At 53.2% G+C, this 14,374-nt stretch overlaps 1 protein-coding gene across 2 annotated transcripts in view; it reads right to left on the bottom strand.

The window, feature by feature from the left end:
* Positions 1 to 12,973, bottom strand: part of SYNPO (synaptopodin) — a 26,918-nt gene extending 13,945 nt beyond the window's left edge. The window contains exon 1 of one of the 2 annotated variants that reach the window (XR_896529.2): positions 12,731 to 12,973. The gene's annotated coding sequence lies outside the window, so the exon portion shown is untranslated. Of the gene's footprint in view, positions 1 to 12,026; positions 12,228 to 12,730 lie in introns of those variants that run through there. The other variant, XM_023537295.1, reaches the window with a different exon arrangement.
* Between the last annotated feature and the right edge of the window lie 1,401 nt (positions 12,974 to 14,374).

The following is a 14,374-nucleotide window of genomic DNA, read 5'->3' as shown; positions in this document are numbered from 1 at the left end:
GTACTGGCCCAAGGGCCTCATAGCAGGAGGAGGACTCCATTGCAAAAACAACAGGTTGAGAAAGCTCAGAAACCAAGGCCGGAGGGGAAGGAGGCCAGGCCTGGCCCAACTCCTGGTATCTCCCTGCTGGCAGTGGGCAGGGATCAGGCAGAGCAGGATGGCTGGGCTGGGAGGAACGTGAGACAAAGGCTCCCAAGTCAGGCCACAGCACTGCTCACTGCTGGCTGACCAGGGCCTGCTGTTGGGTTCACCTCTGTCTTTTCTACTGGCCTAAACGCTACTCTACAATTAGATTTTCAGGGACTTGGAAATGGTGACCCAGAGAGAGGCAGGCTCAGCCCAGGTGTACAGCAAACTGGAAAGGGCTGGTTCACCGATAGCCAGGCTCAGACCCAGGCTCCCACCTCCCAGCACAGTCCTGCTAAGCCAGGCCTGCCCACTAAGCCCTATGTTGCTGCCTCAGCTGCCATCATCCCAGCCCCAGGAGCCGTGGATGCACAGAAAGGACTGCCGTACCCTCCCTTCCAGAGGAAACACTTAATCCAGGAAAAAAAAAGGTGGCAAACCAGGGTGGAAGAGTGATCGTTTTTCTTAAACTGTGCCTCTACCAGGGGCAGGGCTGGACCTAGGTCACTTCTGGGTCCCCAGACCCCAGCCCAGGGCCTGGCACACTCTGGCCCTTTACACGGTTATAGCCCCCTCCTCTGGGCCCTGGGGCAGTGGCTGGTCTCCATCTCTAAACACCCCAGACTCAGCAGAGGCCATCACCCAGCAGGGGTTTAATAAGTGTCGACTGCATAAATGACTGGAGGAGGAGCACCCCCACAGTCCAAATTCACCTCCACAGTTTGCTCCACCATTCATCCTGGGAGATGAATTCTAGATTCATTTAGCTCTCAGATGTGTCTAGATTCTAGATCAGAGATCTAGAGGGTGGTTCCTGGGGGGAAAGTGGAGAAGGATGGAGGGAAAGATCAATAAGTCTGTGGGTGAACAGGGAGATGAAACCTCACATCCCAGCATTAGACCGAAGAGGCAGCATATTCCACTAAGTGCCAGGAGAATATAGAGCCTAAGAATGAAATAAATTAGGATGAAGGACCCTGGGAAGCATTCCTGGAAGGGTGGCACATGTTCTAGGTCTTGAAAGATGGAGATGTGGAGACATCCCAAGCAATAGAACAGCCTTGCAGAGAGAGGTTGGAAGGCTCAAGGCAATGCCTACCCCACCCCCACCCACACCCCACCCACACCTCAGTAAAGCCCAGGTGGACAGGAAGGAACCTTTGATAGAAGAGCACACCTGGTGGGCGTGCCCAGAGGCTGAGGGGGAATAAATTGGTCCAGGTAGAGTTCCACTGCAGTTATGACATCATAGGGCTCCTGCCACTGTGATGTCTGCCTTGGGTCTCTGGGTGGGTTACATAACTGCCCCACGGCCCCGGCCTCGGATTCAGCCGGGACGCTCTGCCGCCTCCGTCTCCGAGGCCTCGGCCATCTGTCTCCTCTGCCTCCCTCTTATAGAAAAGGCCACTCAGCAGCCGAAAAACGAAAGCCAGCACCCTGTGGTAAATTCCCCACATTCTTTCCTCACAGAAAAATAAATAACCAGGGAGAAAAAACGCAGGAGGAATGGTAATGATGGCCCGACCATGCCGGAGTCGGAGTCGCACCAGGGCATAAACAGCGAAGGGAGCCCATCCTGTGCTGAGGCGGTGCCGAAGCTGCTTCTGCCCAGGAGGGGTCCTCGCCAGCGGGGCTCTGGGAGAGACCAGTCGGCCCGCAAACCCCTCGTGGCTCCTCCAGGCTGTGCTCACTCACTTTGGGTCTCAAGCTCGCTGGCACCTGCCAGTGAAGGCCTGGGAATCCCCACCCCCCACCCCCACCTGGTCCTGTCTGGTGGCCTCTGTGGGCAAACTTCATTTTTATTACTCAGGTTGCTATTTACTGAGTGCTTCTTATTTTCAGGCGTTCGGTTAAAGTATTATTTTATTATGTCATTTCATTTTATCTTTGCAAGCTGTGAACTGGGAGTACTGTTTATCCATTGTACAGATGAGGAAACTGAGCCCCAGAAAGGTTTTGTGATTTGCTGAGGTTATTTGGCAGTGAATGGTCAGCAATCTCCACCTCCGTCTCTCACTCCCACATCCATTCTGCCCGCGCGCCCTCCCTCAGACAGCCCTCTTTTACCAAATCCAACCAGAGGTGCTGGCTCTTTCCCTCACAGGTCTTGCTCAACAAGTTGTCCTGTGCAACCTTTAGTAAATCACTTCTCCTCTCTGAGTGCCAACTTCCTCATCAGTAAAACAGGAACGATAAAATCTGCTTTTGCAGAGCCGCTGCTGAGCAAATGAGATGCAGAAATGATTTCTATAGTGTATAGCACTGTGCACAGCTGAAGGGGATTTAACTCAGCCTTTTGCACAAACCCACCTCCGCATAACTCTACCAGGCTAGGGCTCTATCTCCCTCCCTTCCCCAGTCCTCTCTGCTCTCCTGCTTACAATTAGGCCAACCCAACTTCCCTCACCCTCACCCCCTCACCTCCCCAGCATCCTCTCTGCGAGGGGACCCCAACACCAACCTCTAGCCAATGTGCGGTAGCAGAGAGAATCGAGTTTGAATCCCAAGTCTTGCTAGATGTGAGTGCCCAGGCCCCCTTGCACAGTCCCTAGGTCCAAGACTCCTAGGAGGGAAGGTACAGGTGAGGCTGGCTCCTACCACTTGGTACACAGCCTTGCAGCCAGGAGGGCACTGAGGCCCTGGGTGTGCCTGAGCCTGCTGACCCTGCCATGCCCCTAATGCCATTCACCAATTACTAGGCATGGTTGGCACTCCTCCAGCAGGAGGAGTCTCTTGCTGGAGGAGAGGCTGCATCATCCAGCCTCACCCTCCCCTTGTCTTTCAAACTACAAAAGAAGACAGGATGTCAGGAGACTTGGTTCCAGTGTCTATCCTGTCACAATTTAGGTGAGACATTGGACTAATTCCTGACACTCTTTGGGTTTTAGTCTGTTCATGTGTTCTCAGAAGGGGCTGGACCGTACTAGTGATTCCTACAACGTGGCGCCCCCACATGCCAGTGGAAGCAGAAGGATTTAGGTGGTACCCTGATAATTAAAATCTTAATAGTGTTGCAAATTTCACATATGTATTGGAAAAGGAGTATAATAAACACTGAATCTGTGAAAGGTATATTACTGCTTAGGAAGAGGTAAAAATAGATATTTTAGTAACGAATTTAGACAATTTAAAGAAAGTTAGTAAGTATAGGTGGCGCATGGACTCATTCATTCATTCAACCAGCATTTATTGCATACCAACTAAGGCTAGGCACTATCCACAGCCACGAAAAGAAACAGACAAAAATCCCTGCTTGCATTCTAGTAGAGACACAAGATAATAAATACATCAGTAACTAGACAAATAAGTCAGATGGGAAATGCTTAGAGAAAAATAAAGCAGAGAAATGCAGACTGCATGGCATGGGGAGTGGTTGCAAAAGTAAATATAGTCATCGAAGTAGGTGTCACTGAGAAGTCACATCTGAGTAAAGAAGGTGAGAAGATGAAGCATGTATGTGTTCAGGGAAAGAGAGACCAGAGAGAGGGAACAGCTAGGGCTAAGGTCCTGAGGCAGGCTCACACCTGGCAAGTATGAGGATGGGACACATAATGTGAAGATGAGGCACAAGTGAGGAAAACAGGTTCTCTAATGGCTCTTCTACCTCTGCCTTTTGGATTTCAGGGATCCCCCTGCATTGCAATCATTTGTATGCACACGTACGCGTGTGCGCATGCACACATACACGCGCCCGCACGCGCATGCGCGCGCGCGCACGCGCGCACACACACACACACACACACACACGCACACGCACACCTTGCAACACATACGAATTTTTAATAGCTTCTTAATGCTGGCGAGAGCCCGGCCAGTAGCAGCGCATCCTCCCCTTCATACGCACCCACTCACAGAGGTGCTGCTTGCTTCGTACCTGCATTACACGAAGTTGAGTGTGTACATGCACGCACAGAGAGAGCAGAACCCACACGCGAATGTGTGCACAGGTATGCATGTGGAGACACAGGTACTCAGGTGGCAGACTGGCATTGATGCACACGCAGCAAGTACATATCTGTGGAAGGGCACAGGTGTCCCCCTCCTGCCAGCCTGCCCTGCCTCCAGGTAACAGAGTTACCAGACAACCCTTGTCTGGAGGGCACGTGCTACTGGCAAATGGTAAGTGCACCAATGGTGTGCTTTCAAATTCACTTCCTCAGCATCTCTGCACTTCAGACATGGTTTCCCTTTTTCCAGGGGTACATTAAATCTGCCACCTGATGCTCAAATGCCCCAGGAGATCATGTTGCTGTGAAGAATGTCCCCCTTTCTCCTGTTACTGCAATTAAATGGATAAGCCGTGTAAAATGCCTAGCACAGCGCAGTAAATGTTACCAGCTGCTACCAGCATCATTACACGTTGCAGTCATCTCCAGCGCTGGCTTCATCCCTTCAGGATGCTCAGAGGCAGCTGAAGAGAAGGAAAGGGCCAGATTGGGAGCTGCAGACCTGGGGTTTTAGTCTCCAACTCCAATTGTGAGGCCTCAGGTGAGTCTCGTTCCCTCCCTGGCTCAGATGGGAAACCTGCAGTGCTGTAAAATCCCCCAGGGAGTGTGTCCAAAATGCAGATTCCTGGGCTCCTCAGGCCTTATCACCTCATCCCATACGGTTCTGACTTCCAGCCCACAGTGTACCTGTCCTTTCACTGCAGGTTTACAAAAACTCTGGACATACATGACTTGTCCAACAACTTAGGCTTTGCGGACAATGGGACAACCCCAGTTAATGTCCTTCCGGCCATAAGGGCCTCCTCACAGGGCAGTGCACGGGGTTCCCAAAGTCTTAACACTACATCTGCCATTTGATCTGAAATGGTCTTTCTGTTCTAGCCAGCCTGAGTTCAAGTTCCAGCTGAGCCACTCACCGGCTATGATGACCTTCAGCAAGCCTTGTATAGGCCGAGTCTGTTCCCTCTTCTGTAAAAGGGTCTCCTAATTCCTACCCTGAAGAGTGATTAGAATTAGGTCTCACATGTACAAAGTACCCAGCATCAGGCCTGGCACGTACGCTCCCACGATGACGAAGCAGCATTACTCACAAGCTAAAGTGTGAGCTCCTGGAAGGCAGGAATCCTGTCTCATTCGTCAGTGTACCCACCCCTACCACATGTAATACGTGCTCGATAAATACGTGCTGATGAGTGAAGAAATGTCACCGAAGCAACCTTCTCCTAGTCCTAGCTTACCATTGTATTTCATGACCCGTTTCCCAGCTTGGGGGCTGGAGGCACTGAGCAGGGATGGTCAGGGCCAGAAGGGATAGGTATGGTTCCCGGAAAGCACCCTCCCATCTGCCCAGGCAGTGATGAGGGCCACTCAGGGAGGGCTGTGTTCCGGGAGCCCCGCATGTTGACTCAGAGGCATCAATAATGCACTAACATGTTCTCCTCTTGCCACCCTGTCACACTAAGAATAGCAACAGCTACCCTTTCAGGGATTTCACAGAGAAGGGAGCAGAACACTAAGGTGGGGACGAGCAGGGAAAGACGGAGCTGGGCTGTGGACCGGCAAGCCCTTCCCTGCAAGCCCATCTTCCCAAACTCATGAGACAGAGACCCTTGGAGGTCAGAAATGAAGGGCCTTCCAGGTGCCTGGTCAGGAGCTCTCAAGGGATAAGGGAGAGGCCTGAGAAAATGGAGCGTCACCTGCCCTCTTCCACCAGAACTGTGTTATCTTTTCCTCCTCCCTTCCGATACCCATTTTAGTAAAGCTCAGTTCTCCACTCGCCTCCTGCTTCCTCTTCATGTGATGAATAAATACAGAGTAGGTGCTTCTCCTCTTATGTGTTTCACAGGTAAAACTTTGTAGAGAGAGTAAAATTCTCTAGCTTTTAATTTCAATTTTTAGTTAAGTTTAAAAACAATTGACCTAGAACAGTGCATCTCATACTGTCACGTGCATAGTAAGTACTCAAGGATGTCGTTAAATTGCAGATTCTGATTCAGGAGGTCTAGAGTGGGGCCTGAGAGTCTGCATTTCTAAGAAGCTTCTGAGCGATGCTGATATTGCATCCATGGTCCATATGTTGAGTATAAAAAAAACTAGAATATTTCTCTATAAAACAGGAGAAACTGAGGTCCAGAGAGGGAAAGGGATGTGCCCAAGAGCATACAGCAGGCTGGGCTCAGAACGCAGGTCCACTTCCTCCTAGGACTTGGTCCTGGTGGGGCTTTGGGGTTGAATGGAGGTGCCTGGACTGGAGGGGACAGGCAGCAGTTATAAGCAGTGGGAGTCAATTCAGGGGCAGGCCTTTATTCAGCCAAAAGCTGAACCTCCTAGGATCCACAGGCTCCCACAAGGAATAACAGGAAAAAAGAACTCACCTTAACAGAGGCACTCAGCCTGAATGACAGCAGCCTCCCACCCTAGAGCATGCCCTCAACAGCTTGTGTTTGAGGCCTGATCGATCCAAACCCTTCTGGAAGGCAGGATGCAACAGGTGGCCATCAAAATGCAAACAAGATCCAGGGAGAGGAAGAGATGGCCTGAGCACTCTGCATTCAGTCATGGGCGAAGTGGCTGGGGGAGGGCAGAGGGGCCCGCTGGCAGCACTTATCAGGATGGGCATTGGAGGGAAAGAGGAAAAGGGAGGTAAGATCAGCCTCCTAAACCAGCACTAGGAACAGCTCCTCCTTCCTAGGACCGGCCTCAAACCCATTCGATTGCCCCACTGCCCCGTCTCCCATGCTGTGGCTCCCTTCATTGTGCTTTGCCCTGCAGCCACGTGGGCCCTCCTTCAAGTGCTCAGACAGGGGCCAAGCACTTCTCACCACAGGGCCTTTGCACTGGCTGCTGCTGTTGCCAAGACCCCTTTCTCCCTTCATCCCCCTATTGTGCCTGTCTGACCACGCCTCATCCTTCAGGTTTGTTCACAGGTCTCAGAGGGAGCTTACCTGCCCTTGGAGGTCACATTCTTCTGCCACAGCACCCTCTGCCTCGCCTCTAAACTCTCATCAGATTTATAATTCCATCATTATTTGTTTTAGCATCAGTCTGTCCTGCCTGATGGTAAGCAGCCCCCACAGGCCAGGGGCCTTGGCTGTCATTTCTCTGTGTGTCCCTGCCCCCAGCCATAGCTGGGGCTCAATAAACATTTGTTGACTGAATGAGGGAATAAATTAATAAAAACACTGCTCACATTACTACTGCAAAGCCTTCACCTCCGTGGTTCCAAGTGACCTTGCTTACCCTGGAGAAGTTGTACAGGGCTTGGATTTACAAGATTATCTGGGCATGTAGCTCTCTGCTCTGCTACATTCCAGCTGAGTGGCCTTTACGGTCACATGGCCTCTCTGAATGGGGTCTCCAGCATTGTTGGTTGGGTCTATATAAGAGGTGGAACCTGAGAAAGGCTCCGAAAGCTGTAAAGAGCTTTAACTGGTAACATTAGTCTGCCCATGTTTGAGGCTCAGAGAGGGAAAGGGCCTCATTCAAGGCCACACAGCCAGTGTGTGGTGATGCCAGACCCCCCTGGCATAGCTTAGAGCCAACGGCTGAGCTGCAGGCCCACCCAGGCTCAGTAAGGGCACCATCTGCCTGGAGGCTGGGCAGGGGTGGAGAAGGGAGAGGAGAGGGTGGCTGGAAGCGTTCAGCCTCAGGCCCAGAGCCAGCGTAGGGTGGGCGGGGCCCCCAGCAAGAGCCCTGAGTGGGGCCTGGCAGCTGGGCATGGGGGAGCCAACTGGCACAGGCTGGGTGGTAACATGCCTGTTCCCCATGCGCGTGACAGTCTATTTTTTAATCAGCACCCTTCCCATCCCCCAACTCCATGTGCCCTCCCAAAGAGCCCCATAACAGAAATCATGTCCTGGCTGAGATCAAGGCCACCTTGAGGATCGGTGGGAGGGTCCCCAATTCCTACCACCCTATGGTGCCCATAAGTACTAAGCAGCCTAGGGGCAGGACAAAAGACCCAGGGAGGTAGGACACCTCCTATCCGTGACTTTGGGCCTGTCTCTGGACTCTCTGACCTCAGTTTCCCCCATGTGTACAGTGATGGGAGGCATGCCAGACTCCATGGGAGTTCATAACAACTCAGGCTCTTGGGACCTACTCAACCTCCACAACACTAATGACACCCACTCGCCAGGCCCTGGCAGAATCTCCCGTGCCCATAGCACTCCCAGGGCACACTTGGTCCTCCCGTACCTACTCCCAGGGGAGGAGTGTAGAGGAAGAAAAGAGGCTGAGCTGGCACAAGGGCCCACCTCAGAACCCCAGAACCGGGACCCAGTGAGGTTCTTCCTTCCAGGACCTGAGGGCCAGAGATGATGAGGATTAAAGAGGAGTTGTAGGTGTTCTTAAGCAGGTGGTTCGGTCCCTCTGAGCCTCTGGCGGTCTGTCTAAAAGCAGGAGAGACCATGCCATGCAATCATTAAGCATATGGGCCTTGAGGGCCAAACTGCCTGGGTTTGAATCTGGCCACTTAGCAGTTGTGTGGCCTTTGGAAGCTCACTTACCCTCTCTGTGCCTCTGTTTCCCGTCTGTAAAATACTGATAATAACAGTACTTACTTCATGGAGCTGTTGACATGCAAAGAACTTAGACCATCCCTGGCACATAGTAAATAACCATAAATGTTAAATATTTTTTCAGAACATTCTTGCCTTTTGAACATTCTCTCTACAAGATGTTATTCCAGAGGATAAACAAAAGTCCCAGGTCAGCCCACTCTCCTGTCTGTGGGGCTCATCCAACCTGCCCTTTCCTGACCCACCCTGGTGACAGCCCATCCTGCTGACCCCATGGAGTCTCCTGAGCTCTTTCACACCCATGGCCCCCTCATATCCTTCCCAGCCCATTGCAGAGAGTCTCAGAACAGAAGCCTGAGCCACAGAGGAAGCAAATCATTTGTCCAAGACTACCAGCCGGTTAGGTAAGACTTGAAGTTCAATTATCCAACCCCGAAGCACAGGCCAGGCCCTTTCCCCTGTGCTGTGCCCCTCCTCCCACCATCAAAAATGGTTCCTGGTCAAATGTCAAAAAGTAATTTATACTGAGATATGAGTCTTGAGCGAGTGTCCATCTCCTCAAGGGCTTGAAATTTTAACAGAATATTATCGAAACATGATAATACTATTTAATAACTAATAGTTAATTTTTTAGCAGTTATCATCTCATTTGATCTTCAGAACAATCGTACGAGATAGGGTCTACTATCGTTTCTATCTTATAGATGAGGATGCAGAAGCCTAGAGAGGTTATATAACATGCCCAAGATCTCCCAGCTAGCCAGGAGGAGAACCCAGGGGTCCAACCACAGAATCTGTGTACTAGCCATGCAGGAAGCAGGTAGCACAGGAGTAGACTGAATTTTGCTCCATCTTCAGCAGCCCTTGGAGGTGGGGCAAGGTAGGGTAGGGTAGGGTCACACAGTAGTGTACAACACTGCCTCAGCAAGTGGAAAAGATGAAGCTAGGATGGTGGAATTTCAGGCAGTAGCCAGTTAGTGAAGATTTCATTCTGGAGAGAGAGGGCTTTTGTAAGCCTCTGGAATTACAGGGCCTGGAGGCTGTCCTCACACTGACTCCTCCTCTGGCCATACTGGGTAGCAACTGAATCCCAGTGTCCAGGGACAGTTCACAAAGGACTCAGCTCACATACACATACTGGCCTAACTCAGCAGAGCCCAGCCACCCATCTGACCAGATCATGGGCCCCAGGCTCCTTTGGACATGCAGTCTGAAGCTCTGAGGGATGAAGGCATTTTCATAACCGCAGCTAATGCCCTCCTTGCCCTCGCACACAGGATTTCTATTTTATACCTTTTACCATCATTCGAAACACCCTTCCTCCCCACCAAATCCCTCCCATTCTTCTAGACCTAAGTTCTTGTCATGCCTCCTCCATGAAGCCATGACCACACCTTTAAGTAACATTTAGGTCTCTGCTCCAGTGTCATCTCCAAAGAGAGGCTTTCCTCAACCACTAACAAAGCAGCCCTTCTAATTGCTCTCCATCTTAGCAGCATGGCTTACTTTTTTTAATGCCACTCTTATCTATCTGAAATTATCTTGCTGATTTCTTTGCTTCCCTTTTTCTTGACTACCTCCCCAATTAAAATGTAAGCTCCTTGAGGGCAGGACCTGACTGTAACCCCAATGCCTAAGGACCCACTCCACCCTAATTGTTAGCCAGGGGCACTAAGGTCCATAGAGAGCAAAGGATTCACACATCATACAGCAAGCAAGTGGCAGACCCAGGGCCTGTCCCCGTCCCCATCCCCACCCCAGTTGACCCTCTGCTGGCTTATCTTGTGTCTGCCTCCCCATTATGATAGGGGCCAAAGCCTGCAAGTCCTCAACAACAGCACCCTCCACTTCCCCAGGGGCCCATGGTGCCCCAATCTGTGCAGCCCTGCCCGCTTCCCCCTGTCCCTCCCTTCCTGGCATCAGCAGCTAAGATGAGCTCATGTCTGGAAGCCTGGGAGCTGCCCTGAAGGAAAACGTGCCTCCCAGGCCAAGGCCCCTAGGCCTGGAGGTATGTTCAGCCTTGGGGATGGCAGCCCTGGCAGGTGGAGGGAGCGACCTGACCCCTGCTCAGCCCTGGGATGTAAAGTGGCCCAAGTGGGTGTGAATCATCCATTGTGCAGTGGCAGAATGTAGGGAGGGGGGGTTATGTGTGAAGAGGAGATAGAGAGAAGGCTCCTCTGACATACTGCCCCCAAGGAGCTGCTCTGTCCCAAAGAAAGGGAGATTCGCCGCCTTCTACTCACAGCATCATCCCAGGCAAATCTCTTCCCCTCTGCAGCCTCAGTCTCCTCAACTCTATGATGCGGAGATTAGACCAAATGCTGATGAAGAGCTAGGGGTCAGTTGGGAACTAGACACCAAACACCATGGCTCTTTTCTTGTTCTTTTTTTCGCCTTGGGTAAAGGCAATAGCTAACATGGGAGAAAAGGAGTTAAAGGCCTATTTTAACCATGTAAATGCTGATTCCAACCACACTGTAATTTAGGTACTAGTTTTGGGGGGTGGGGGGAGCTGGCCCATGGCCTGCAAAGTGGGGCCAGCCTGAACACTGGTGATTAGGAGCCAGGGTGGCACAGCAGCAAACAGTTTGCTCTGAAGAAGTTCTCTCACTATCAAACTAGAGTGATCCTACTCCATTCCCCTCAATGTATAGATGGGGAAATGGAGGACCGGAGAGGAGGAACCAACCCAAGATATATGGAGACAGAGGCCGAAGACCAACCTCCTCCCAGCAAGCAGAGCATTTGTGATTCCTTTGAGGGGTCCTCTTCCTGAGGTATATGGTAAGTAGTGGGAGGAGGAGGTCATTGGTTTGTTTGTGGCTCTGCCCCCAACATAAGATGGGGCCAGGCCTGTGGTTGGTGACAGGGAGACTGACACCAGAAAGGCTTCCAGTCTCTTATCCCAGTATACCCTAGTTGCTCTGATCAGCATCCTGTCTCATCCTTGCAATGTGACAGGGGTGGGACACTCTGTCACCACCCCTATAGCCACCACCAGCACTATTATCGCCAATGCAGTTGTTCCCTCGGGAACAACTGCATTGGCGATAATAGTGCTGGTGGTGCTCGCCCTCTCACTGGGAGCCAGAGAGGGCAAGGGGCTTGCCCCAAGATCACGCAGCAAGTTGGTTTATTCCTGTGCCACCTGCCACTCTGGGTAGGGAGTGGGGCGGGTGCAGCTTCCCTGCTTGCTCTTGGCCCTTGTAGACAACTCACACATATGGAACACAAGTGGGAAGGGGTCCCTGTCCCCATCCAGAATAAGCCCATAACTTGGGGTCGGTAGCGTGGGGGGAAAGGATACCTCTTCCCCAGAGTCCTCAGAGAGGGCTTATCAGGGCCCTGGATGGGGCCTCCTGATCCCACAGTGACGCGGTTAGAAAGGAATCCCACCCTCCACTCAGGCCACATCTAGGGCCTCCATGCTCACCTGGCAAATGGGGAAAGAGTATTGATGTTGTGAGATTTGTATGTAGAGCCCTTAGGACAGTTCCCCTTCTCCCCTGGGTGCTCAGGAAAGGCCTCGATTTCCCCAGGCGGGGCTTGGCCTGTAGTCCCTGCGGTCTGACGGTTCGCGTCCTGCGTGCCTCGCCGGCACAGCCTGACCCGGCGCCAGCCGCCCCGCCCGCGGGAAGGGGGGGCGCGGGCCCAGTACACGCCGTTCTGCTGCCCCACAGGCGCCCATGTTGTCAGCCCCAGGCAGAGTCCAACATGCCGTTTTCCTAAGTCCAGCAAGCCCGACCTTTCCCAGGGCGGGCTGGGGGGCGCCGACTTCCGGCGGCTGCCCACCTGTGAGCCCCGGGCTGCTCCGGCCCCTGATCGGCTTGCGGGCCCGGGCTCGAGGGCGGGAGCTCCCACGCAGCCCGGGGGAGTAGCTTCCCGGCGTCGGGGCGTCCTCCCGCTCCTCAGCTGCTCCAGAGCTTCGAGATCTCCGGCCCGCCCCCCACACCACCATTCAGATGGGGAAACTGAGGCCCGGAGTGTGGCAGTGACTCGGCCAAGGTCACCCTGCATGCGGGGACTGGAGCCCAGATGTGTCACCTCCACCTGGGCGGTGCCAGGAACAGCGCAGGTGGGAAGGAGAGAGGTGCGCTCGGAGCCAGCACCCCTGCCCGGCCAGCGCCCCTCACTCACCACCTCTAGCTTCCGCGAGCGGTCCTCGACTTCACAGGCGACGCCACCTCTGCGCACCTGGCCGCGTCCCTCAGGGCGCCCAGCCCCGAGACCCCTGCCACCACCGATCCAGGCCGGGCGCCCCCTCCGCGCCTCCGCCGCAGCTACCTCCACCGCCTAGCGGGCTGCTCCGGGACCCGGAGCCGGAGCCGGGAAGGCTGGGCGGGCGGCAAGTCGCGCTCCTGCGGCCCGCTCCCCGGGGCCCTAGCGCCGCCCCTCCCGCCCCGCCCCGCTCCGCCCCGCCCCGCCCAGCCCAGCCCTCTGAGGTGCGACTCCCCTCTTCCCCTCCTTCCACCCCACCGACTCGGCCTGCGGTCTTCTGGCGGGTCCCCTCTCTTCCCTCCGCCTGTGCCTCACTCTCTGCTGCCTCGTTGTCTACCTCTGTTTCCTCTTCATCTATACATCTTTGGGTCGGTCCCTAAACCCTTCTGCTTTCTATTTCGCTCAGCTTCTTCATGTCGCCCCATCTATCTCATCCCCCCTTTCTCTATTCCTCCCATTACCCCCGTTTTAAATCTGTCTTTGTGATTCTGTCCCCATAACTGACGCCACTTCCCACCTCCCCAGCCTGTTTCCTTTCAGACCTAGATACAGCACCCTCTATGGCCCATCTTCCCAGCTTCTCAGCCCCAGTAACTAGAATAACTGTGGACCTTGGTAGAATTTAGGCAGTGAGCACTGAAGTAGGTTGTCACCTCCCCAGCAGCCTGGAGCCATCATCCCCTGACTTAACTGGTGAGCCAGCAACAGCAAGGGCAGTGATGCGAGTCTCTTGGGCTTCGGTTCCTCATCTTTACACTGAACTAAACGCCATTCAGATCGAGCTCAGCAGAGCCCCGTGGCAGCCACCAGTATGCACTGGAATCACATGAGGTGCTGTTAAAAGTCAAGATTTCCACATTCTGGTGCCCCCTCCCCAGTGTAGGGCGGGGAAATTGTGGGCTTGGAAACAGGACTGATAACAAGCACCCTTCACACTCCCAACAATTTTGAAACAAAACCACACTTGGAAAAATGCTGGCCTGGGTTTTCAGCAAAGTTTCCTTGAGTTCCAAGTACCCCACCCCTTCAACCAGGGTGGTTCCACTTTCATCGGTCTTTTATGTCAAGGTTCTGTGTTTAGATTTCTGCTGAAGGAAGTCAGAAATGTGCTGATGTGAGCCCACCCCAACCAAGGTTCTGTGAAATGCAGAGCTGCAGGTGGCCTGGTTCGGGGACATTTCCTGTCCCCCAGTGGGCAGGCTCAGAGTGTGGGAGGTCAGGTGACCAAAGAGACAAACCCTCCTTGGCTGCTCCTGTCCCTCCACTTGGCCTCATGGACCACAGAGAATTCCCCTGACCTTGTAGCTGCTCTTGTGCTGAGGTGGGGGCAGGGGGCACGGAGTGAGTCCTGGCGACTGGCATCAGGCAGGGTATTGCCTGCCCTGTGAGCGCGTGTGCTAGGAAGGTGGCTATAGCCCAGCCTGTGGGAAAGCAGGAAACAAACTGTGTGGGTGAGAGAGAGAGAGAGAAAAGAGAAAGGCTAAGATTACTGTGTGGGTGGATATGAAAAAGAAAGAAATAAGGAAAAGGAAGGAGGACAGAAAGTGGTTCGGTCTGTATGTG

Source organism: Pteropus vampyrus, unplaced genomic scaffold (assembly GCF_000151845.1).
Source record: "Pteropus vampyrus isolate Shadow unplaced genomic scaffold, Pvam_2.0 Scaffold185, whole genome shotgun sequence".
In the NCBI taxonomy this organism is placed as follows: domain Eukaryota; kingdom Metazoa; phylum Chordata; class Mammalia; order Chiroptera; family Pteropodidae; genus Pteropus; species Pteropus vampyrus.
Note: the sequence above shows the minus strand (reverse complement) of the source record. Positions and strands in the feature narration are given on the sequence as shown.